The sequence below is a fragment of the Eleutherodactylus coqui genome, chromosome 1 (assembly GCF_035609145.1).
Source record: "Eleutherodactylus coqui strain aEleCoq1 chromosome 1, aEleCoq1.hap1, whole genome shotgun sequence".
Lineage (NCBI taxonomy): Eukaryota > Metazoa > Chordata > Amphibia > Anura > Eleutherodactylidae > Eleutherodactylus > Eleutherodactylus coqui.
In genome coordinates this window covers 486911151-486935695 of record NC_089837.1, presented here as the reverse complement: position 1 = coordinate 486935695, position 24545 = coordinate 486911151, and the positions used below count along the sequence as shown (strand labels likewise).

General features: G+C 45.4%; 1 protein-coding gene across 3 annotated transcripts in view; it reads left to right on the top strand.

Annotated features, from left to right (window-relative positions):
- Window positions 1-2428: 2428 nt before the first annotated feature.
- Window positions 2429-24545, top strand: part of ELMOD1 (ELMO domain containing 1) — a 114373-nt gene continuing 92256 nt past the window's right edge. For all 3 annotated transcript variants that reach the window (XM_066594078.1, XM_066594077.1, XM_066594074.1), the window contains exon 1: window positions 2429-2495. The gene's annotated coding sequence lies outside the window, so the exon portion shown is untranslated. The remainder of the gene's footprint in view (window positions 2496-24545) is intronic.

The following is a 24545-nucleotide window of genomic DNA, read 5'->3' as shown; positions in this document are numbered from 1 at the left end:
ACCCTTTTGAATGCTGAGTTATGACATGGCTAGCATGTTGATGGAATCATAGAATGGTAGAGTTGGAAGGGACCTCCAGGGTCATCTGGTCCAACCCCCTGCTCAGTGCAGGATTCACTAAATCATCCCAGACAGATATTTGTCCAGCCTTTGTTTGAACACTTCCATTGAAAGAGAACTCACCACCTCCCGTGGTAACCTGTTCCACTCATTGATCACCCTGTCAGAAAGATTTTTCTAATATCTAATTTGTGTCTCCTCCCTTTCATCAGTAAGGTGAGTGTAGTGCGGCCTATTGCAATTCAGAAGTTGGCAAGAGCCTTTCCTGGGGATAGGTACTGCAGACCCCCTAAAAGACAGTAGCTAGAGAGGTTATCACTAGTTAATAGGAGGGGCTGTTTGGCTCAAGAACATCGCCTTCATGTAGGGGGCTACCCTGCTGGAATGTGTGAAAATGTACAAATGATAATTTTAGATGAAAAACCTATAAGGGCAAATGTAGAGCTTGAGGTTATAATGACATCTAGTGGCCATAGTGGCCAATTCATATAATAACACTTTTAGATTGCTTTTCTTTAAGCAATTTGTTAATTGGTGTGTTCAAGATTGGAGAGAGACTGGACAAGATGGAGACATCATGCTCAGACAGGCCTGGTGATGAAGGGAGAATTGTCTTGTGGAGGGAGGGAGTTTGGGCCCTTCAACCCAACACTGCGGAGAGAATGAGGTGGGCACATAGGCTGAGAGAGAGATACTGGGTACAAAAAAGTGACATGCAGTGAGAGGAGTTTACAACAATGGGCTGTCAGTGGTTCCTTTGAGGACAGGTCAGTGCTTCTGGAGAGAAAGAAAGTTGCCACGCCATATGCCATTCTTAGGAACCTGGAAGTAAAATATTGGCAGAATTTGATTACGGAGCTGTGGCCAAACTTAAACAATAATTGTAAGTAGAGACCGGTCTCAAAAACAGCTATACAGTTGGCACTCTAAAGAACAGCTAGGACTGAGCTCTTACTTTGCTCTTTTTTGAGCTGGGGAATTTGCTGCCATCTACAACAGTCTGTCTATCCAGAGCTATCTATCTATATTTTGACAATGCACATTACATGTATGATTTAAACATTGTACAGTGTGTATATGATACATAACATAGATGGCTTATTACTCCACTATAATAATTTAGTAACATATATGTGATAACACTATATAGGATTTATCACTCCTCTATAACATATGTATATGATATCTCTCCTCTATCCCTCCTGCATAACATATATATATATATATATATATATATATATATATATACACACATAAATAGGTAATATCCCTTCTGTATAATATGTGTACATGATATATAATAATATAGGGTATATATGTCTCCTCTAAAATAACACATGCATATGATATATCATATGAAAGGTATATCCCTCCTGTATAATAACAGGTTTATATGATATATAATAATAGATGGGGTATGTCACCTTCTGTAATAACATATATATGATATACAATAATAAATGGGATACATATAACCCTCCTCTATAATATATGCATATGGTATATAATATATGGAGTACATCCCTCCTCTATAATATATGCATATGATATGTAATAATATTTGGGGTATATCACTTCTTTAAATCAACTTATGTAAATGGTGCATAGTAACAGATGTTGTATTTCATCCTCTATGATAACTTCTATATGATATGTAATGATCTATAGGGTATATAACCCTCTATAACATGCATATGATGTGTAATAATAGATGTGGTGGTATATACTCCTCTATAATAACATGTATATGATATATTATAATAGATGGTGTATATTTCTCCTCCTATGATAACATGTACATGTTATATAATTATAGATGGGGTATATTCCACTTCTATAATAACATGTATATGATATATAATAATAGATGGTGTACATCACCCTCTATAATAACACGTACGTGATATATAATAATAATAGATGGGGTATAGCACCCTCTATAATAACATGTACATGATATATAATAATACATGGTGTACATCACCCTCTATAACATGTACATGATATATAATAACATATGAGTCATATCCCTCCTCTATAATACCATGTATATGATATATAATAATAGATTGTGTACATCACCCTCTATAATAACATGTATATTATACATAATAACATATGGGTCATATCCCTCCTCTATAATACCATGTATATGATATATAATAATAGATTGTGCACATCACCCTCTATAATAACATGTATATGATACATAATAACATATGGGGTATATCCCTCCTCTATAATAACATATGTAGCTGCACTGCTGAGCACTTAGGTGAGCAGGGGGGTGTGGTCTGGGACAATCCCCCGCTCTGATTGGCCGCGGTGTCGGGGCCGCGCGTGTGTTGTTCTCTGCTCGCCGCCGTGCAGTGGAGCAGCAGCGCCTGATGATGGGACCCTGAGAGCCCGGAGCCGTCACACAAGTCATCACCCAGGTGAGAGCCGGGACGTGCCCAGCAACAGCCTCACCCCGCCTGTGCCAGCTGCGGCATCCCCTCTGCGGGCACGGGCACCAGGCATTGCTGCGCTGCTGGGTATTGGCATGTTATTGATGGGCTCACAGCGTACTTGCTGCATGCCAAAGCAGAAGGCTGAGGGAGCTGAATGCAGTGCTGGCTGCTCTGGCGGGGATGGGGTTAACCCAGGAAAGTGGCTGCTCTCCATATGTGATACAGCAACAACCGATCACATCCTGCAGTAATTACATATTAGAGGCCATGCTATATATTAAATGTATGTGACACGTCCAGCATATCAGGGTATAGACACAAGACCTCCCCCCATGCTAAACAATAGGTTTGCTTTTGCCATAAATGGGGGTCCGTATTGCTGGGTTGTTATGGTGTTAGTGTGGGGGCGGCGTGCATCAATATTGTACCCATTGGAGCATCATCAGACGCTATCTTTTTGGGGTTGGTCTGCACCTTCATCTTCAGCACATCACATGACTCAGAATCTGTCCCCGTGTGTAGCAACAACATCAGATGCGGCTTATCTCCCTCGTAAATAAATGCCAAGTCACGAAAGCAAGGGGCAACAAGGGGATATATTGGTGGGGTAATAAGTTTGGCTTCCAACAGAGCTATATACTGTACTTGTTGAGGGAATGAAGGGGTACTGGATGCCAGGGAGGGCGACACGAAGCTACGTTACCTTGACCAGGTTAAAGCGGTACAGAGCCAGGGTAGAAACCGAATCCTTCCTCAAGGGTGCCACAGAGGGACTAATAAGCCACTGTCTTGAGCGGGGTCTTCAGTAGAAATCATTCCAAGCTAAGATCGGTGTACGTTGCAATCTGTAGCTTTCCTGCCATTCATGCAGCCTGACTCGATACATTGTCTCCTTAGGTTCTAGTTTTTCTATATCACTCTTATAATGTCCATGTATGAATTTATAAGCTCTAACAGATGGCAACAAGCCGCTCAGATCATCCTTCCATGACATTGATTTGTAACACTATAGTTGCAATCACAATGATTGAACCTCCATTACAAATTCGGTTTATTTGCAAACTTTCAGCAGTTTGCAACAAAAACATAAACAACAATTTAAATAGCTCAACACAACTAATATAACAAGAGGTTTCCCCACATTCAACACAAAATGCCACTTCTACTGGCTACTGCAGTCTCAGAATTATTCCCCCCCTTTATGACAAGCGTCTGTAGTAGTTAGTAGAGCACCTTTTACTGTCATGACCTGCTGAAAAACGTGATGTATGGCCGGAGAGCAGCTTCTGACAGCGTTCCCGAGGAATCTTAGCTTATGGGCAATGGCCTCTAGTTCACTGATATTCTTGGGTTTGCGTGCTGCAATCGCCTTTGCCACATCCCACCAAAGATTTTCTATGGGGTTCATGTCAGGTGACTATGATGGCCACACAAGAATCTTTCAGGACTTCTTCTAAAACCAAGCTTTAGTGGACTTTGAAGTATGCTTGGGATTATTGTCCTGTTGGAAGGTCCAGTGACACTTCAGCTTCCTCACAGAAGGCATAATGTTTTTTTCCTAGGATTTCCTCATACCTGATTGAATCCCTTTTGCCCTCTATTTGCTTCCTATGCTTCAAGAATCTGCCCAACAGCTGGTGATTGCGTCCTCTTTCTTCAACGTTTAAGTGGTGCAGCCGTGTTCCTTAAACTTTGGACTTGAGAACTGTATCTCCAGGAACATTCAGTGGCTTTGCTATCTTTTTGTATCCCTCTTCTTGTTTCTACAAGGCAATATTCTCTTCTCTTAACTTTTTGGACCACTTTTTTTGATTTAATGCCCATTTACACCAGTGTTTTCCCAACTCCAGTCTTGCACAGGTGATGTAAATATTGTTAGTGCTTCAGACATTGCCACAGGTGTTCTCTCTATAGGATATCCTGAAAACATGACCTGTGGAGGGTCATGAGGACTGGAGTTTTGGAAATGCTGACTTACATGGAATGACCTGTCTAGAGTAGATGGCCGACAGGTCCTCCCAGTGATGATCATTCCTGTACTGTATCAGATGAGCTATCAACGCGCAGTGAATGGAGGTGGAGCTGGCCAGGGATCATTGCAGCCTCCTCCCCTCCATTCACAGTTAACAGACAGTTGTTCATAGATAAACGACTTCCTGTTTACACAGGGCAATTGGTCATTAGTTTTTCGGCATGTATTAAAGTGAACGACAAATGAATTATCATTCATCAGTCTGTGCATCCTTTTACCTTGAATGACAACCATTCAGATTCTCACATATAAAAGGGCCATTCGCTATATTTCTAACATTTAATCAAACCTCATAGTCAACAAAGCCCTAGCCACCAGTCCAGGCTTTTAATGTGTGCTACCTCAAGCACACCTGGTGTAACTAATGACGCTCTTGATTAGTAACATCAGATGTGCTTATGATAAACCCGATTTACAATTGTCTGCTCTTATGGGGGATTCTATTCAGCATGTTAAATAATTCAGGCATTTTGTGGCGAGTTTGGAGAAACCGCTGGTTATATTACTTGTGTTGAGCTGTTTAAATTGTTCTTGTTTGATTGTTTTTTGTAAACAGCTGGAAGTTTGCATATTTGGCAAATAAACCTAATTTGTTATGGGAGTTGAATAACTGTATATGTGTCTAATGTAATACTGAGGCTGTCCTGTAACTAAAATTGATTATGTTCCACTAAGCTAATTACTAAAAGTGACCCTGCGGGAAGGGAATGTGCCCATCCAACCTCAAAAGGTTTACTTACTTGGTGTTCACTGTTTCGGAGATCCATGGATGTCTCCTTTATCATATCGTTTTCCTGGAGTCGTCCAGAAAGCTGTATAGGAAATAATTATTATTACTTCATTAGAGGTTCCTGGGCAGCTCATGACAACTGCCATTCATGACCTCAACATGAAGCTGGTGTAAGGAGATGCCTATGTGAAATCCTGTATGGATTTCTAGAACTGTGGGGACTGGGTGAGTATTGCTTTTGGGGTGGGCTGCATTTTCAGATTTGTTTCCGGGAGAGTCCCTTTGTGTGATAATCAAAGCAGGAAAAGAAGGCAGAGGGGTGAATGAGAAACTATTATACATAAGAAAGATAGACAGGGAAAGCCCTGAAAAATGACTATGACTGCAACTTCTGTCTACAGTTATGGTATGAAGAACAGCTCTGGGGCACAAACTGCTACTCTAATGTGAATCCATCTATCTGCACCAGGAACTGTCAGCAGCTTTTTTCTTCAAGTGCCTATGGCACCTATTAATAGGGACCAAAACTGTTCACTCCCATAGCAGGTGCTTTACAAGAGTCGCAAATCTGGCACTGCCATGTTCTGCATCCAGCTGTTTCGTATCTGTAGCCCCAATGTTACTTTTGTAAAACATTAATTAAGACGTCTTTAAGGAGTTGTGTGCTGTAGAAAAAACATGTTCAAATACCCTGTTGGAAAATTCTGAATTAATAGAGCGTACTCAAAACAGAGAACAGTTACAAAGACCATGGAGGATTCATAGTGCCAGTGTATTGCACAATAAACCTATTGATCACAATGAAAACTGTGTAATGCTTCATTTCCCCTGCGGGGGTGCTGCAGGGGAATTGAACACTTGGCGATTACAGTTGGATGTCAAAGTAGCAATACACCTGTACTATTGGAAGAGAGAACTATTAATGAGGGATCTGTTAGAGATACTGATTGAAATGTCACTGGTATGAGAATGGTAGTATTGTAAGGGGGGAAGGGCAGAAGTGTGATACCTATAGACAAAGCTTTTATGCAATAACGTACTTCACAACTTGAAAGGCCAAACAATGGGCACACCCTATATCCTCTAGGTTAAAGTGTACCTGGGTTTTCAACAAGTTTTAGAACATATACCAGGTTCTCCTTACCCTCAGAATTTACAGGCACCTTATTTCATGCCTGTAAATTCTGAATTTCAGGTGGTCTACCCTATCTTTCTGCTGTTTGCAATTCACTTAAAGGGAGGGGGCGTGTAGCAAGCCTGACATTCTGCCAGTAGTTCCTTGTCCTGACTTTCTTGCCCTGACTTCCCATGCTGCGTTGCACTGTCTCTGGTCCAATCACCAGATAGGCAGTATCTGAATGCTCACCCCTCTGGTTTCCCAGGATGATTCAAGCATTCAGAGACATTCTAGCTAAATAGTTAGTAAACCCACCATAATGTGTGCATAGATACTGTAACAGCAGGAGTGGCAGAGATTGTAGAGATCATTATCATAGTGTCTGCAATCTGTCAGCCTGCAGCCTGTGAGTACATGTGGCCACCTGTGAAGCAGTCACTCCCCCTGTTGCTAAGGAAACATTCTGGTTTCCTTGTTACTACAGATGCTCTGCACCTAACAACAAGGAGTGGATTGCCGAGAAGCTGGAAGGGAGACCCCTAGTAGCAGCCACTTCAAGTGTGATTTACAGTGGTGAAGCAACAACATTTTTAATGCAAGTATATTACAGAAATGATGAGACTAACACAAGCTAGTAGATGAGTAGAAGTTGTCTGAAAAGTTAGTGCCCCTTTTAAAGGTTCTGGCCCCTAACGTCTGTCCAGATTCCAACACTGGGCCATGTGATATGGATTCTTCCTTTCTATGTTCCATTTTTATAGTTTATGTATGAGCATGGTGGAGGGGCATTTACGCCCCCCCCCCCCCTTCCCGTAGTTAGAGCCCTTTGAGAATTTATGAGGTTAATTCCCTCTGTCCATGAATATCATGGCAAGCCTCTTGCCTGTGATGATGGACCTTCAGTAGATCTTCTGCTATTCCTTGGTGCAGAGGTTTTTGCATTGTATACCGTGCTCCAGGGGTTATGTTCAATGTCACAGATCACACCACAAATGCTAAGTAAGCATTGCTGAACAGCAGAGCCGAAGGGAAGAATTTGTCTTAATCAGCATAGAAATGGTCCAAATAAGGATTACTGGATAAGACAGCTCCGTAAACTACACATTGCAGAACAGGATGTTTATTATCACATAGATTTCTATTTTAATGGGCCAAATCATGAAAGTATGACAAAAGCTAGCCCTGTTTTATGTTCAATACCCCAAACTGGTGTAAAGTGTAAATAATGCTCAAGTCCCTATTAGTTTTTGGATCTCTACATCACTGACTTAGCAACAGCTTACTGGCATTGAGTTATGAATAAATTATTTAATTGTCTAAATCGACTCCATTTCAACCCCGTGTCTTTGTATGAGTAGTCTTTCACCAGTATGGATTGTTTTTGGGTCTTCAAAGGGATCCAAGAATCCAGAGATCTGGAAAATTTCCAACGAGGCCCGGTCATTCGTGTTAGACTAGCCGGGGTCACGATTTCACTACCAACCTTGTGGGGTTCTCTCCTCCAGCATAAGAGTATCCTGTGAGCGTAAAAGATGTTTCAGGTTTGTTATTTTGGGGGGGAATACAAGTAGAGTATACTAAAACAGACAAGTTGACAGGTTCTCTTTAAAGGGGTTTCCCGAGTTATACAAAAAGAAAGGCTCTGTTCCTCTCCCATCCGGTGCCGCTGCTCTCCTCCTTTCTGCCTTGTCGTTGTTTCCATTGGCTGTGGCAGTGATGTTCTGTATACACACATGACCACTGAGGCCAGTGATTGGCCGCAGCAATCACATGTGTATACAGGCATGTCGTCATGACAGTTTGTCAACAGAGACCGGCACTGAAGATGGGAACGGTAGTCCTGTATCGGCAGGGGAGTGGATCGGTGAGTATAATATATATATATATATATATATAATTTTTTTTAAATTTTTTTATTTTTAACCATTACCTGTCCTCTCTGCATTTTTTGCTTATCTCGGAAAACCACTTTAATAGCTTCCATTAGGCCATATTTACACTGGGATTTTACCATGCAAATTCCCTCCAAGTCCAAGATAGACAGAATTCGCATCGGGAAAAAAAACCCATTCATTTGAATGGGTTAATTCACACAAGCGTTTTTTTTTTTGTTTGTTTGTTTGTTTTAGCGCTCTGACCGATAGTGCAAGTTAGAAAAATCGCTGCATGTTCCATTTTTAAACATTCAGTTTCCAAGAATCGCCCATTATTTTCTATGGTTGCGTGGAAAAAAAGACACTGCACTCGCGTGCTATGGATCTTCATGCGCGTATGATGCGTTACTATGGGGATCACAAAAAAAGAGCCAGGAAGCGCAGAGCAGAGAAAAACGTGTAATAAAAACGTAGGAAAATTACACGGAACATGGTCAGTTTTCCACTAACAGCCTGATGTCGTATTTACATGGTTGAGTGTGGTATCAGTCCGAGAAACTCGGAACAATGTCACATATTCATGCCAGCGCTATTTCTAGCGATTGTGATGCTATTTCTGAGAAAAAAGCATCACATTGCTGCACGTGTGTTTTTTCACGTGCCTGAAAATAGCATGTTGTTTCAGTAGTAGAAATAGAAAAATCGCATTGCATTTGCATGAACCTTGCATTTACCCATCAGTGCAATGCGATATTTTATTCTTATTTTTAATTTTTTTTCTTCCCATAAGAACAAATGGGCGGTTCCCGAACAGAATCGCCCTAAAATAGGACATGCGCCTGTAAGTAAACACATTGAAGTTAATGCGTGATTTTCACATGCAAGTTCTGCTCATATCGCTATTGTATGGAACTTGCCTGTGAAATTTTCCCATGTAAATATGGTCTACTGATGTAAAAGGAGACGAGTGTCTCAATGCAACTGTCCAGGGTCCTGAAACTGCGAAGCAGTAAAGCAGCAAGCAGAGTTGCAGGATCTGTAGAGTTTGAATATAAGATGACTACTAGCTTGGATATAAGATGTGATACGGGCAGGCATGGAGGCTCTAGTACCCTGTTATACCACCTCTAGCTTGGATACAGGATGTGATACAGGCAGGCATGGAGGCTCTAGTACCCTGTTATACCACCTCTAGCTTGGATACAGGATGTGATACAGGCAGGCATGGAGGCTCTAGTACCCTGTTGTACCGCCTCTAGCTTGTATACAAGATGGGATACAGGCAGGCATGGAGGCTCTAGTACCCTGTTGTACCGCCTCTAGCTTGGATACAAGATGTGATATAGGCAGGCATGGAGGCTCTAGTACCCTGTTATACCACCTCTAGCTTGGATACAGGATGTGATACAGGCAGGCATGGAGGCTCTAGTACCCTGTTATACCACCCCTAGCTTGGATACAAGATGTGATACGGGTGGCCATGGAGGCTCTAGTACCCTGTTGTACCACCTCTAGCTTGGATACAAGATGTGATACTGGCATGGAGGCTCTAGTACCCTGTTATACCACCTCCAGCTTGGATACAAGATGTGATACGGGTGGGCATGGAGGCTCTAGTACCCTGTTGTACCACCTCTAGCTTGGATACAAGATGTGATACTGGCATGGAGGCTCTAGTACCCTGTTATACCACCTCTAGCTTGGATACAAGATGTGATACGGGTGGGCATGGAGGCTCTAGTATCCTGTTATACCCCCTATAGCTTGGATACGAGATGTGATACGGGCGGGCATAGAAGCTCTAGTACCCTGTTGTACCACTTCTAGCTTGTATACAAGATGTGATACGGGTAGGCATGGAGGCTCCGGTACCCTGTTGTACCCCCTATAGCTTGGATACAAGATGTGATACGGGCGGGCATAGAAGCTCTAGTACCCTGTTGTACCACCTCTAGCTTGTATACAAGATGCGAAACAGGTGGGCATGGAGGCTTTAGTACCCTGTTGTATGGCCGCTAGCTTAGATACAAGATGTGATATGGGTGGGCATGGAGGCTCTAGTACCCTGTTGTACCGCCTCTCAATTCGATACAAGATGTTATACAGGTGGGCATGGAGCTCTAGTACCCTGTTGTACTGCCTCTAGCTTGGATACAAGATGTGATACAGGTGGGCATGGAGCTCTAGTACCCTGTTGTACCGCTTCTAGCTTGTATACAAGATGTGATACGGGAGGGCATGGAGGCTCTAGTACCCTATTTGGCCGCCTCTAGCTTGGATGTAAAATGTGATACTGGTAGGCATGGAGGTTTTAATACCCTGATGGGCCGCCTCTAACTTGGATCCAAGATGTGATATGGGTGGGCATAGAGGCGTACAGGTTCTGTATGGTATTGTGCGACCTATCTGTCCACATTTGCTGTAAATGAGCCTCTAGATCGTATAAACGCATAGGCTGTCTAAGTTGGCATCCCAGATGGTCCCATACATGTTCTAGTGAAAATAAATCTGCTGACCGGGCAGCTATGGAAGTGTGACAATGTTGTGTGGGCTCCTGTGACCCCTTGTGTGTGCGGCCGAGCATTATCCTGCTGGAAAATCCCTCTTGGAAGCCGCCATGAGAGGAACACATGTGGCTGCAGGATGTCCTGAACATATCGCTGAGCTGTCATTGTCCCTCGTACCACTATTAGGGGTGACCGATGGCCCCCAGACAATCACACCAGCAGTGGTAGAAGTGTGCCACTCCACAACAAAGGCAGTTTATGGCTGATCTGGACATGAGACTCTCACCACTAGGTCTCCAGACACAAACACGGCCGTTGTCAGAGCCCAAACTAAACCCGGTTCCCCTCCATAGCAGTCCAGTTTCGTTGGTCACGACACCACTGCAAGCAGAGGTGATGGTGGGTGGGTGTTGAAGGCCGTACATGTAATGGGTGCTATGAAATCAGACATCCTTCAGCCAAGTGCCTGGAAATGGTTCCGACAGATGGGGGCCTGAAACTATGGCACCCCTGTCTCTGGATGGCTGACAACAAAACAGTTGGAGATGTTCGTGATTGTCAGACGATCCTCTCTACTGGTGGTCTGTCAAGGGCATCCTAAACTCGGTCACCGTGTGTGTGTATGGGGCCCTCACGCATCAACTGGTCCCAAAACCTCCTATCAGTCTGTTAACTCCCCTCTCAAACTGTTAACTAGGTGAAATCTCTTCTCTGCGTCGTAGAGGCGTCTAGTGGTCAACAAGCTCAACAGAAGCAAGTGAAGAGGTCCCTACACATAAGGAACCTCTGAGAGCCTCTTATAGGCCAAGGGGGAACCACTTTTAGGGCCTCAGTTGGCAAGACCGTTCATCTAATCACTCCATAACTCAAATAATTTGCATATCTGCCTGAGATGGAACTGCATGCTGAGTTTTGCAGCAAAACCATAACTACTTCTAGCGGTGGGATTGTTTTTTGACAAAGAGTGTATCTCTAAGTGTTTGCTCTTCATGTTATTTATACCATATAGTGCAGAACATCTCACAATGCAGAACATCTTGTCTGTGCTTGGTACTCGTTGGGCTTAACGAGTGGCTGCACAAGTCTCGCACGTTGCACATTATTTCTATACTAGGACATAATTTATAAGGCATCGGCTTCATTTTGCGCCTACATAGCAGAGCAGTGCCAGTTCTTGCCACCACTCACATACACATAACGTACGTGCCTCGAGGCATCTCCTTGTCGCGGACACAGTGGAAGCCAATAACAAAACTGTATAGTTTGATATAAAATGCATAGTCAATTACTGAACCTCGATGACCGGCCTGGAACAATCACCCCGTGTAATAGTAGCACAAATAGAGGCAGGTGGTTCCTCCCTCTGGCAGCAAAGTTGGAAGCCTTTAAATTGCTGTTGATGCAGAAAACGTGTCTGTGTGTAAAATAGACCTTGGAGGACGCATCAGGCGGCTCCATCTACACTGCAATAATAAGAATTGAAGCGTTAATGACTTCGCCTTTCAATATTGTACAAGATGCTGGCTGCTTTTAAACAGCTGCCAATTAGCGAGGCAGCCTTTGTTCCCATGCCCTAAAGTCTTTCTGCTACTCACACCGCTTCTCATTACCCTGTAATTTACTGATGACTATTTTTGGTGCATGTGTTTTCTGTACAGTGCATTGCTTTATGTATGTTTTATTGTTTGTTCTGTGATCAGTTTGTTCTCGTCACCAGATGTAGCTTTCCAGCTTGAGAGATTTTATTTCTCATTTGGATAGGACTCCTGTCTGTGATCAATCTTCAGTCTGCTGTGCCTCTGTGGATCTGTAGCATGTATTGTACATTCTAGCCAATTGTTTCTGGGACAATAACAGCAGCAGGGGAGGAGCGTGCTGATCTTGTAGCATGCAGTGACCTGCCTACCTATGATCTGCATGTGATAGGGATATGTTCTATGGAGGAAAAGAGACATTTGTAGCCTGGTAGGTCAAGAAAAATTCCAACAGCAGAAATGTGCTGTTCTTGTGCGAGGCAGTGACCTATTCAGTTATGTGGTTTTGTTACTGAGCACTGGCATACATGTATGAATAGGAAAAGAACACCCTGTAGCCTAGTAGTAATAATAATAATAATAATCTTTTTTTGTATGGCGTCAACATATTCCGCAGCGCTTACATAGACAGGGGGAATACAGAGAGACAAAAATACAAAAAATTACAGAACCGCGGTTACATATAGTAATTAGTTGATGGAAACAATAGGGGTGAGGGTCCTGCTCCAACAAGCTTACATACTACAAGTAATGGGGTGATACAGAAGGTAAAATGGCTGGAGATGTGCATGGTATGGCGAGGTGGAGAGTGAGGGATGCTATACACAGACAATGGTCAGACATTTAGCCGTGAATCGTTATGACTGCAGGAGCGGTTTAAGATTGCTAGCAGGGATTGCAGTCAGTAGGTCAGGGAGCATGTTATCAGGTGGAGTACAAAGGGGTTTGTTTAGGGAATGCGGTATGCCTCCCTGAAGAGGTGCGTTTTTAGAGCACGCCTAAAGTTTTTCGAGTCCTGGATTGCCCGGGTAGCCTTTGGTAGTGCGTTCCAGAGGACCGGTGCTGCTTTGGAGAAGTCTTGGAGGCGGGAGTGAGAAGCTCGAATTAGAGGGGTGCGCAGTCTAGTTTCGTTAGCAGAGCGGAGAGCCCGGGCTAGGTGATGGATTGAGATGAGGGAGGCAATATAGGGGGGCGCTGCACTGTGGAGGGCTTTGTGGATAAAAGTAGTGAGTTTAAATTGAATTCTGTATTTAACGGGCAGCCAGTGCAGTGACCGGCACAGGACAGAGGCGTCTGAGTAGTGGCTGGACAGGAAGATGAGCCTGGCTGCCGCATTCAGTATGGATTGGAGAGGGTAGAGTCTGGTGCAGGGGAGGCTGATCAGCAACGAGTTGCAATAATCGAGCCGTGAGTGGATGAGGGCAACAATAAGCGTTTTTAGCGTGTCTACAGTGAGAAATGAGTGGATTCTTGTGATTGTTCTTGAGGTGCAGTTGACATATTCGGGCGAGAGATTGGATGTAGGGGGTAAATGCAAGATCAGAGTCAAATATGACCCCAAGGCAGCGGGCATGTTGTCTATGAGTTATGGTGGCGCCACAGACTGAGATGGAGATGTCAAGATGAGGTATATTAGCACAGGGTGGAAACACCAGTAAGTCAGTTTTAGAGAGGTTTAGTTTTAGGTAGAGAGAGGATATGGTGTTAGAGACAGCAGACAGACAGTTGGTGATGTTTTGGAGGAAAGGTGCAGAGATCTCACGAGAGGAGGTGTATAGCTGGGTGTCATCAGCATAGAGGTGGTATTGGAGGCCAAATCCAATGGTTTGTCCAACAGGGGCTGTGTAGATAGAGAAAAGGAGGGGTCCGAGGACCGAGCCCTGGGGGACCCCAACAGCAAGGGGAAGAGAAGGAGAGGTAGAGCCAGCAAAGGAGACGCTGAAAGAGCGGTCAGATAGGTAGGAGGAAAACCAGGATAGAGCAGTGTCCTTTAGGCTGATGGAGCGAAGCATACTGAGGAGGAGTTTGTGGTTGACAGTGTCAAATGCTGCGGAGAGGTCGAGGAGGATCAGTAGGGAGAAATCGCCCCTCGATTTGGCTGTCAGTGGGTCATTTGATACCCTTGTAAGGGCAGTTTCTGTTGAGTGTTGGGGTCCGAAGCCAAACTGTAGGGGGTCAAGGAGAGAGTTCTCTGATAGATAGCTTACAAGGTGGGAGTAAACCAGGCGTTCTAGTAGTTTGGAGATGAAGGGGAGGTTTGAGATGGGGGGGTGGGGGGGGGTTGGCAGCATCAGTCGCGTCAAGAGTTGGCTTCTTTAGCAGTGGGGATATGATGGCATGTTTGAAAGAAGAGGGAAAGATGCCAGAGGTCAGAGAGAGGTTGAATATAGTGGTGAGATGGGTGATGACCACTGGGGAGATGGATCGGAAGAGGTGTGAGGGGAGAGGGTCGCTAGCGCTGGTGGTGGGACGAGCAGAGAAGAGCAATTTGGAGACTTCTTCCTCTGTCATTGGTCTGAGTATAGATAGTGAGCAGGAGCTAGATGCAGTGCTGACAAGACTAGGGTCAGGGCTAATCTGGGATTGGGAAGTTATTTCTTGACAGATGTCATCAATTTTCTTTTTGCAGTAGGCAGCCAACTCTACAGCACTGAGATCCGTCACCGGGGGCTGCGGTTTAGGGCTGAGAAGGGAGTGAAAAGTATCAAAGAGCCGTTTAGGGTTGTGCGATAAGGAGGAGACAAGAAAGGTGAAGTAGACTTGTTTGGCATGATGGAGGGCGAGGTTGTAGGTTTTGAGCATGAATTTGTAGTGGAGAAAGTCCGCGGATGTTTACGACTTCCTCCACAGCCGTTCAGCACTTCTAGAGCACCGCCGGATGAAGCGCGTTTGAGGCGTGAGCCAGGGTTGCCCCGTTGTGTGCTGATTTTGTGGTAAGCAGTGACCTATATCTAATCATGTAGTTTTGTTACTTAGGACTGGACTACATGTGGTAGTAGTATGAAGTAGGTGGGTTAAGGATACCCTGTAGCTTAATGGGACTGATGACAGCAGCAGAAGAGGAGGGGGCTGATCTTTTGGTAAGTCGATAGGAAAAGAACACCCTGTAGTCTTGCAGATCAAAAGAATGACAGCAACAGCAGAAGAGGAGTGTGTTGATCTTGTGTAAGCACTGACCTATTCATTCATGTGACTTTGTTACTGAGGACTGGTCTACATGTATGAAGTAGATAGGAAAAGGACACCTTGTAGCCTAGTAGTTTAAAAGAATAATGATGACAGTAGAAGAGGAGTGTGTTGATCTTGTGGTAAGCAATGACCTATCCAATTATATGGTTTTGTTACTGTGGACTGGTCTACATGTATGAAGTAGATCGGGAAAAGAACACCCTGTAGCCTAGTAAATCAAAAGAATGATGACAACAGCAGAAGAGGAGTGTGTTGATCTTGTGTAAGCACTGACCTATTCATTCATGTGACTTTGTTACTGAGGATTGGAATACATGTATGCAGTAGATAGGAAAAGAACACCCTGTAGCCTAGTAGTTTAAAAGAATAATGATGACAACAGCAGAAGAGGAGTGTGTTCATCTTGTGGTAAGCAGTGACCTATCCAATCATATGGTTTTCTTACTGCAGTCTGGTCTACATGTATGAAGTACATGTATGAAGTACACAGGAAAACACCCTGTAGCCTAGTAAATCAAAAAACGGAAAGAAAGATGACAACAGCAGAAGAGGAGTGTGTTGCTCTTGTTATAAGCAGTAACCTATTCATTCATATGATTTTGTTACTGAGAACTGGTCTACATGTATGAAAAGAACACCCTGTAGCCTTGTAGATCAAAAGAACAATGATAACTGTTTGTTGTTCTTGTAGTAAAGTGACCTATCCAATCATATGGTTTAGTTACTGTGGACTGGAATACATGCATGAAGTAGAAAGGAAAAGAATGCTGACAGCAGCAGAAGAAGAGCGGATCTTGTGGTAAGCAGTGAACTATTCAGTGATGTGGTTGTATTATTGAGGACTAGACTGCATGTAAAAGGGCTATGAAGTAGATGGGGAAAATAACATCATGTAGCTTAGTAGACCATATGACTGATGGCAGCAGCAGAAGAGGAGGGTGCTGGTCTTGTGGCAAGTAGTGACTTGTCTAATCATGTGACTATGTTAGTATGCACTGGGCCGCCTTTGATTGTTTTTAGTAGGGGCAATGAAGAACATTATGTAGTCAATTAGATTAAAGAATTTATAACAGGAGCAGAAGAGGAGTTTGTGGACCCTTTTGCAAGACATTGACCATGTAGGGACAAGGTTGCATCTTACTGGAGTATTGTGCTATTTAATTAGGGAGGTGAATGGAGAGTCTTTTTTTGCAAGTCTTTGGACCTTTCTTACACATCTGTGAACAATAGTAATTTTTTTCCCATTCGTCTCAGCTTTCTGCCTATCTACTGTATCTCCCTCATATCTTACTTGCAACATTGTCTATTTTCATTCTTCTTTAAACATCATCTTAAAGGCCAGATTCCCCTAAGTCTGGTTGTCAGTTCTTTTTTTTTTTTCCCTCCGGCATGGTAGTGAAATGCCGGAGGGAAACTGATGCCATTGTTTCCTGTGGGATGTTTAAAGGTATCCAACGCATCAGTTTTGATGTTGGATGTCTCCCTACACAAGAGAGAAAAACATTGCATGCTGTGTCTTTCTGTCCAGCTTTGGTCAAAGGGCACATGAATGTCATCCATTGTGTCCGGCTCAGTCCTACACCAACTCGTAGGACGCAACCGATATATGACATTCCTGTCTCAGATTTTGTTTCCTTCCCTGAGACTTGCTACCTATAAAATATGACAGTTGTGCTACTTTCTATTCATACATTACATTTCCAGGAGATTCCATACTACTACTGTGAACTTCTTGATACTTGATACTATAGGACACGTGTAAACCGACTAACATGTGTCCCATAGTATCAGGAAGGTCACAGTAGCATCAACAGTCCTAAAAAAAGGCGAAAGATTTTTAGCAAAGGTGGTTGTTACTGCTGGAGGTCGCTGCGGACGAGTACTCTAAGGGGTGGGGAGCCAGCCAGAATCCATATTTAGACATTTCACCATACTGATGCAGGAATTTTGCCCTTGTTTTATACAGTTTCCGCATCGTCAACAGTCCTCAGTGACTTAGCCCGGCTTCACACAGGCTGACTGGATTCCGCATGCGGGAGGCATGCTGCAGATTCCGTCTGTAAGCCCAGACGGCGACCCTGCGTACCTAAATTTTTCTGTATTGCAGATAACCGTGGTGGCTCGCCATTGGGCATGCGCAGTTCCTTTTTTTTTTTTTTTTTTAATTTTTGAATTCCCCACACCATCTTTAGCAATGGCATGAATACCAGCGTCCCATACGCAATGTTAATTTTGTATGAGCTGTGGGTCAGACGGCCTCCATTGAATTCAATGGAGCCCGTCTGCAAGGAGTCCGCAGCAAAATAGAGCATGCTGTGATATTTCCTCTGCTTGCAGAATACACAATTCGTATCCGCGAGTGTGGGCGAAAAAGCAATTTTACATGCCTTTCAGTGTGTGTGTTTTGCCGCAAATCCTCCATGCGGACACCGATTGCGGGTTTCGCAAAAGGAATTCCCCCATGTGAAGCCGGCTGGCCTTATTCTACACATATAGGGGCAGATTTACTATTGGTGTAAATTGTGCTAAAAAACTGTCCTGCATGGTTTGCACCACATTTATTATGCGTTTAAGACGCTTTCAAACACTTCTACGACTCGTCCAACAAACAGGTATGTCTCTGTAAAGAGAGGACGTGGTCTAAATGTAACATTAGGTGCCTCAAATTGCAACAAATTTTGGCACAAGTTTTGGTGTAAACTGAGGCCAGAATCATACAAATGCTCTATTGGACTAAGAGCACCTATTGAACTAATTGCCTATTTCAATGAATGGGAGCATGGTCGCGTTTTATTTTGTGCGCGCAAACGTGCTCAATTTGCGTTCACAAGTACTGTAAAACTTGCACATGCACACGCAAATATGCAATGCCCATTGAACACATACATGCGTAAATTCACTTACATCCATGTGACACCAGCGTATGACTGTATTTGCATGGGTGAGTGTTATATAGGTCCGAGAAAATCGGATGTATACAACACTGGCCGTAAATTCCATAGCAAAAATCCGTCCGTGGGCATTGGGCCTTACGGCTGTTTCACATTTGCGGTTTATTTTTGCACTTTTTTTCAGTCAATAGGACTTTCTAATGTTAAAAATGTATCACATTGCACGAAAATCGCAAGTTCATGCTTTGCAATGCGATAAAAGGGAGGCTCCATAGGGAAACAGGAGAGAGAAAAAAACGCAAAACACAGAAAGATAGGACATGCCGCGATTTAACTTTGCAATGGGTGAAAATATTGCCAATGTGAAGGAAATCATTGAAAATCATTGGTTTCATAATTCTGCGTTTTTACTCACTCTCGCGTCTCATTTAAACTGCGCGACTTTTCTCTCCAGTGTGAAGGCGCCCTTATACATGCACATAGATAAGGAATACTAAGGGTGCCAAACCAACTGGTATGTGTGGTGCACCATGCAGTCTTGCAGCCTATTAATAACTCCACATACTATTCAGCCTGACAGGTTGCCCTGCACCTTAAAAGTGAACCACGCTGGCACTGCCACCCTGGGTTCCCCAGCATCTAAAGCTAGATTGCTTATGGCAAAAATAACAATAAATACAAGGTATTGGTTAATATTTTGGACAAAATACGAAAGCCCGCAAGCCCACGTAGGCACTAAAGATTCTGTAAACAGTATTTGAAGAGGTTGTGCAGGCTACAACAAAAATGCATGACAGCACCACACCTGTTCACAGGTTGTATATGGTATTGCAGCTCAGCCCCATTACTTCAATCTTGCTGGGATGCAATACTTACCACAGTCTATACATAGGCATGATACTATTTTTGGAATAATCCCATGGAAGTGTAACAAAACTTTCTTCAAAACTATTGACCTATGCTAACAATATGTCAGAAGTCATGATCTGTGGGGGTCCGGGTGCTAAGATCCCACTGATTGCTATAACAAATGGGTTAAAATGCTCACCTGAAAGCTGTGCTCGTTTGGCTGTTTCCGTAACTGCTCGGAGCGGTGTACGTGCTCCATGGAAAGTCTGTAGCATCCATACGCCACTAAGAGTGACAGCTGAATGGGCAGAATACTCAGATGAGCACGTCTGCCGATTTGTTTTAGCGATTGGTGGGGGTCAGACTCTCAGTGAGGGGTAAATTCTTACAAAAGCCAAGTAAGGATTCTTTACCAGACCTAGGTCTGCCATCACTGCAGCAGCCCTCACAAGTTCCCGTCAATCTTTCTAGTTCGGCAACAATAATCGAACAATGTTATACAGATGCAAAGTTGGCTTGACCACCTAAGTTCCAGTTGTTGAATTGTAAAGCAACACTTTACATGGGTGAGTCTCCCGGCAGTGCTCTACGGCCTCTGCGGGAGGGCCTCCCGGCAGTGCTCTACGGCCTCCGCGGGAGGGCCTCCCGGCAGTGCTCTACGGCCTCCGCGGGAGGGCCTCCCGGCAGTGCTCTACGGCCTCCGCGGGAGGGCCTCCCGGCAGTGCTCTACGGCCTCCGCGGGAGGGCCTCCCGGCAGTGCTCTACGGCCTCCGCGGGAGGGCCTCCCGGCAGTGCTCTACGGCCTCCGCGGGAGGGCCTCCCGGCAGTGCTCTACGGCCTCCGCGGGAGGGCCTCCCGGCAGTGGTCTACGGCCTCCGCGGGAGGGCCTCCCGGCAGTGGTCTACGGCCTCCGCGGGAGGGCCTCCCGGCAGTGGTCTACGGCCTCCGCGGGAGGGCCTCCAGGCAGTGGTCTACGGCCTCCGCGGGAGGGCCTCCCGGCAGTGGTCTACGGCCTCCGCGGGAGGGCCTCCCGGCAGTGGTCTACGGCCTCCGCGGGAGGGCCTCCCGGCAGTGGTCTACGGCCTCCGCGGGAGGGCCTCCCGGCAGTGGTCTACGGCCTCCGCGGGAGGGCCTCCCGGCAGTGGTCTACGGCCTCCGCGGGAGGGCCTCCCGGCAGTGGTCTACGGCCTCCGCGGGACGGCCTCCCGGCAGTGGTCTACGGCCTCCGCGGGAGGGCCTCCCGGCAGTGGTCTACGGCCTCCGCGGGAGGGCCTCCCGGCAGTGCCCTACGGCCTCCGCGGGAGGGCCTCCCGGCAGTGCCCTACGGCCTCCGCGGGAGGGCCTCCCGGCAGTGCCCTACGGCCTCCGCGGGAGGGCCTCCCGGCAGTGCCCTACGGCCTCCGCGGGAGGGCCTCCCGGCAGTGCCCTACGGCCTCCGCGGGAGGGCCTCCCGGCAGTGCCCTACGGCCTCCGCGGGAGGGCCTCCCGGCAGTGCCCTACGGCCTCCGCGGGAGGGCCTCCCGGCAGTGGTCTACGGCCTCCGCGGGAGGGCCTCCCGGCAGTGCCCTACGGCCTCCGCGGGAGGGCCTCCCGGCAGTGCTCTACAGCAGTTTTATGGCCCATCTGTGTATGTCTTCATAGGTTCCTCCCCCATGCCTCTTGGATACATTTGGTTTTAGCCTCCGTGTATATGCTTCTTGGGTTTTATTTGCATCTGCTTGAAATATTTTCACCTGCTATAACCTGAGGCGTTTTTTTGATGTTAGGAGGAATTATTAATACATCCTCTGTGAACCTGTTAATATCTTGGAGGAAGCATTTTATCTGAGACGACGCAGGAGCGGTTTCATGATGGTCTAGTTTCTGATGAAATATAACAGGGGAAATAGAGTCTTAATGCTGACACAATTTACCTTTCTCCGAGGAGCAGTTATACTCGTTTTAATTATCTAGTTCATGCAGAATTGAAGCCTGCCTGCAGAAGATGTTCTTTGTCTTTTAGTCTAGACATGAATATTGCTGTTGTCGGCTACGGTTTACAGTATGTCCTGGTGTTTACATGCATTTTTAGTATATTTTTTGATTCACAAGTTGAAAAAAAGCTGGTATTCAAATGCCAAAAGTAAAAGCAGGTTTTTACAAGTATCAGTGACCTTTATGTCAAATTTGGCTGCTGCATGTTTTTCAAACTGCAAAATGTAGCTTGGAAAGAACAACATAATACAAGGTCATACACCGAACGATCACCGCTTTGGGAACACCTACTTAATAATGGGTTGGTTGACCTTTTTGGGCAATTGTGGCTTTCAAATTTTGTGGAACAGATTCCACAAGGTGGCGAACATCCACCATACTCAACTACACCCATGCCCACTGCAGCAGCTCTGTCGGTGCACATTTTGCAGATAAGTTAGAGCAGATCTCACAGAGATCCAACATATCCCAAACATGTTCAATGAGGTTACAGTCCGGTGAGTTTGGGGGCCAAAGCAGTGTAGACAATTTATTGTCATGTTGCTCCAACTACTCCCTAGTAGAGATGAGTGAGTATACTCGCTAAAGGCAATTGCTCGAGCGAGCATTGCCTTTAGCGAGTATCTCCCCACTCGAGACTGAAGGTTCAGGTGCCGGCAGCGGGCAGGGAGCTTCGGGGAAGAGCGGGGCGGAATGGAGGGGAGATCTCTCCCTCTCTCCCCTCCTCTCCCTCCTGCTTACTACCGCTACTCACCACTCCCCCGCGCCGGCACCCGCACCTTTCGTCTCGAGCGGGGAGATACTCGCTAAAGGCAATGCTCGCTCGAGCAATTGCCTTTAGCGAGTATACTTGCTCATCTCTACTCCCTAGTGATCCAATTTGGATGACATGAAATGTTGTCTTGTTGAGCGATGGCACTGTGATTGGGGAGGAGCCCCCGAAGATAAGGGTGCAGATGGTCAGCTAACAGGTCCCTGAAGCGTTCATATTCAAGACTTGTGCTATGTTGACCAATGGTCCACCGCAATGCCAGGAAAATGCACCCTATGACACCACCACCACTGACCTGTTGAACCCCAACAGAACACCCATGGGATACAGCTTTGTGCTGTTTATGCTAGATACAGACTTGGCGATCCGTATGATTCAGCAAGAAATGGGACTCTCCATACGACTTTCTGCTATGTGTCCAAGGTCTATTGATGTCTTTCCTGGGCCCATGCGAGGCATTGTTGGTGAAGACACCGGTTCATCAGGGGCACTCTTGTCAGTCTTCAACTATTGAACCCCAGTCAATGCAAGGTACACCACATGGTCATTGTGAAAACGTGTTTAGCTTCCTCGCTGTTGTACTGTTGGGTTAGTTGGTCCACTGTGGCTCATTATTGCTAAGACACCAGACAGATCAACCACACATGGCCTGCTACTTTGTGATCTTCTGTTGGATGCCTGTCAATGGCTTAACCGGTCTTGGTACACTCTTGACATAATGAGTCAGGAACAGATAACAAGTGCGGCTGTTGCAGAAATACGGGCACTACACCTCCGAGCAGAAAACAATCTGCCCATGGTCAAAGTCACTCAAGTCACCATGTGTACCCATTACTGCCAAATGTTGCCTTCCTCTGCACAGAGGAGAGGTCAGCACATCTATAAGCAGATCATAATGCGACAATCATGTAGTACTTAACTGTAGGAGAGCTTGCGTCAAGTCCTCCAGAGCAGCAATCAGAGGACCCCAGTGCAGTTGTACAGTTGCCTCACCTATGGTCCTCCATGCCAGTGATGAATGGCTGATCATTGGATTGGTAGTGTGCTGCTGAGCCCTGATGTTTCCAACTCGACATTTTTGATAAAAGTCCTCTGGATTTACACAGCGAGCTGTAGTTTTTATTGGTATCATTTTGCTTTTAGGATTTTTTTTTGTTTTTGAGGGGGGGGTGGGGGAAGGGAGACACAGGGTGAATGAACACATCATTTTTGCTCTTTTTTCTTTTCTTTACAGCTTAGGCTATCGATCTAAATGAAATTATAACTTTTTCCTCAGGCCAATACAATAACAATGAACACCAGCTACTACTCACTTCAGCACTGAGCCACGCGGGGGAATGGGTTGTACCTGTTGTGAGACAACCCCTCTGACTATTGATGAGTTTACCTTAGAATAGCTTATCAATATCAGATCAATGAGGTTCAACTCCCAGCACCCTTGCAGATCAACTCTTTGGCTTGTAGCGGCACATTCATTGAATGAAGAGGCAGCTAAGCATGTGTGGTGCCGCCCTAGCCATTTTTAATTGGATTGCCGGAGATAGCGGAGTGCTTGTACTTTGCTGTTTCTGTCAGCTCCAATGAAATTAATAGAATGGTGCTGCGCATGTGCGACTGCCGCTCCATTCAATCTGCATGCCACTTTTGGATAGGTAATAAAAGTCAGTTTTGGTACCGGGGTGTCCCATTTGGGCTTTTCATGGCCAAGATGGGAAAACCTGGCTATTGGGTTCTCACCACCTGTCAAAAAGGGCAAAGCACTTAGCGCAACACTGTTTCTCTAGCTCTTATTGAAAGAACGTAGCACAGCGCGCTTCACTGTTTTCGTTACTCCTCGCTCCGGCCGTGTGCCTGTTGCAGCTCACTCACATGACCTTGAATCCGGCACGTATTACGCACATTATGCACGGCCAAGTGACACACGGTGAATGGAGAAAACAAATGTGCATTGAACCATTTATATTAGCGTGACCAAATACACAGCGCAAATGCACTTGCGCCCATGTGACACCAGCCGGCAACACAGGGGTGTATATACGCACATATTTAATAATATAATAATAATCTTTATTTGTATAGCGCCAACTTATTCCGCAGCGCTTTCAGGCATGGATAAATGCAAAACAATACAACAATTTCAACAATTACAATGTGAGGTACATTGGGTTAGACACAAATGGGTTGGGGTTGGTACAGGAGGTGCAAGGGTTGGGGAACACAGGCAATAGGAAATTTCATGTGCAGATCAATTATTAGAAGGCAAACGAGGTGGGCCACCATAGGGAGGGGCGAGGGGCTAGGTCAGGAGATTTGGTATGCTTCCCTGAAGAGGTGCGTTTTTAAGACACGTCTGAAATTTTGTGCATCGGGAATTGTCCGTATGCCTTGGGGTAGAGCGTTCCAGAGGATGGGTGCTGCTCTGGTGAAGTCCTGTAGGCGAGCATGTGAGGTTCGTATTACAGGGGTGTTTAATCTGAGTGTGTTAGCCGATCGGAGTGAGCGGGCTGGGTGGTGTACTGACAGTAGGGAGGCGATGTATGGTGGCGCAGCGCCATGCAGAGCTTT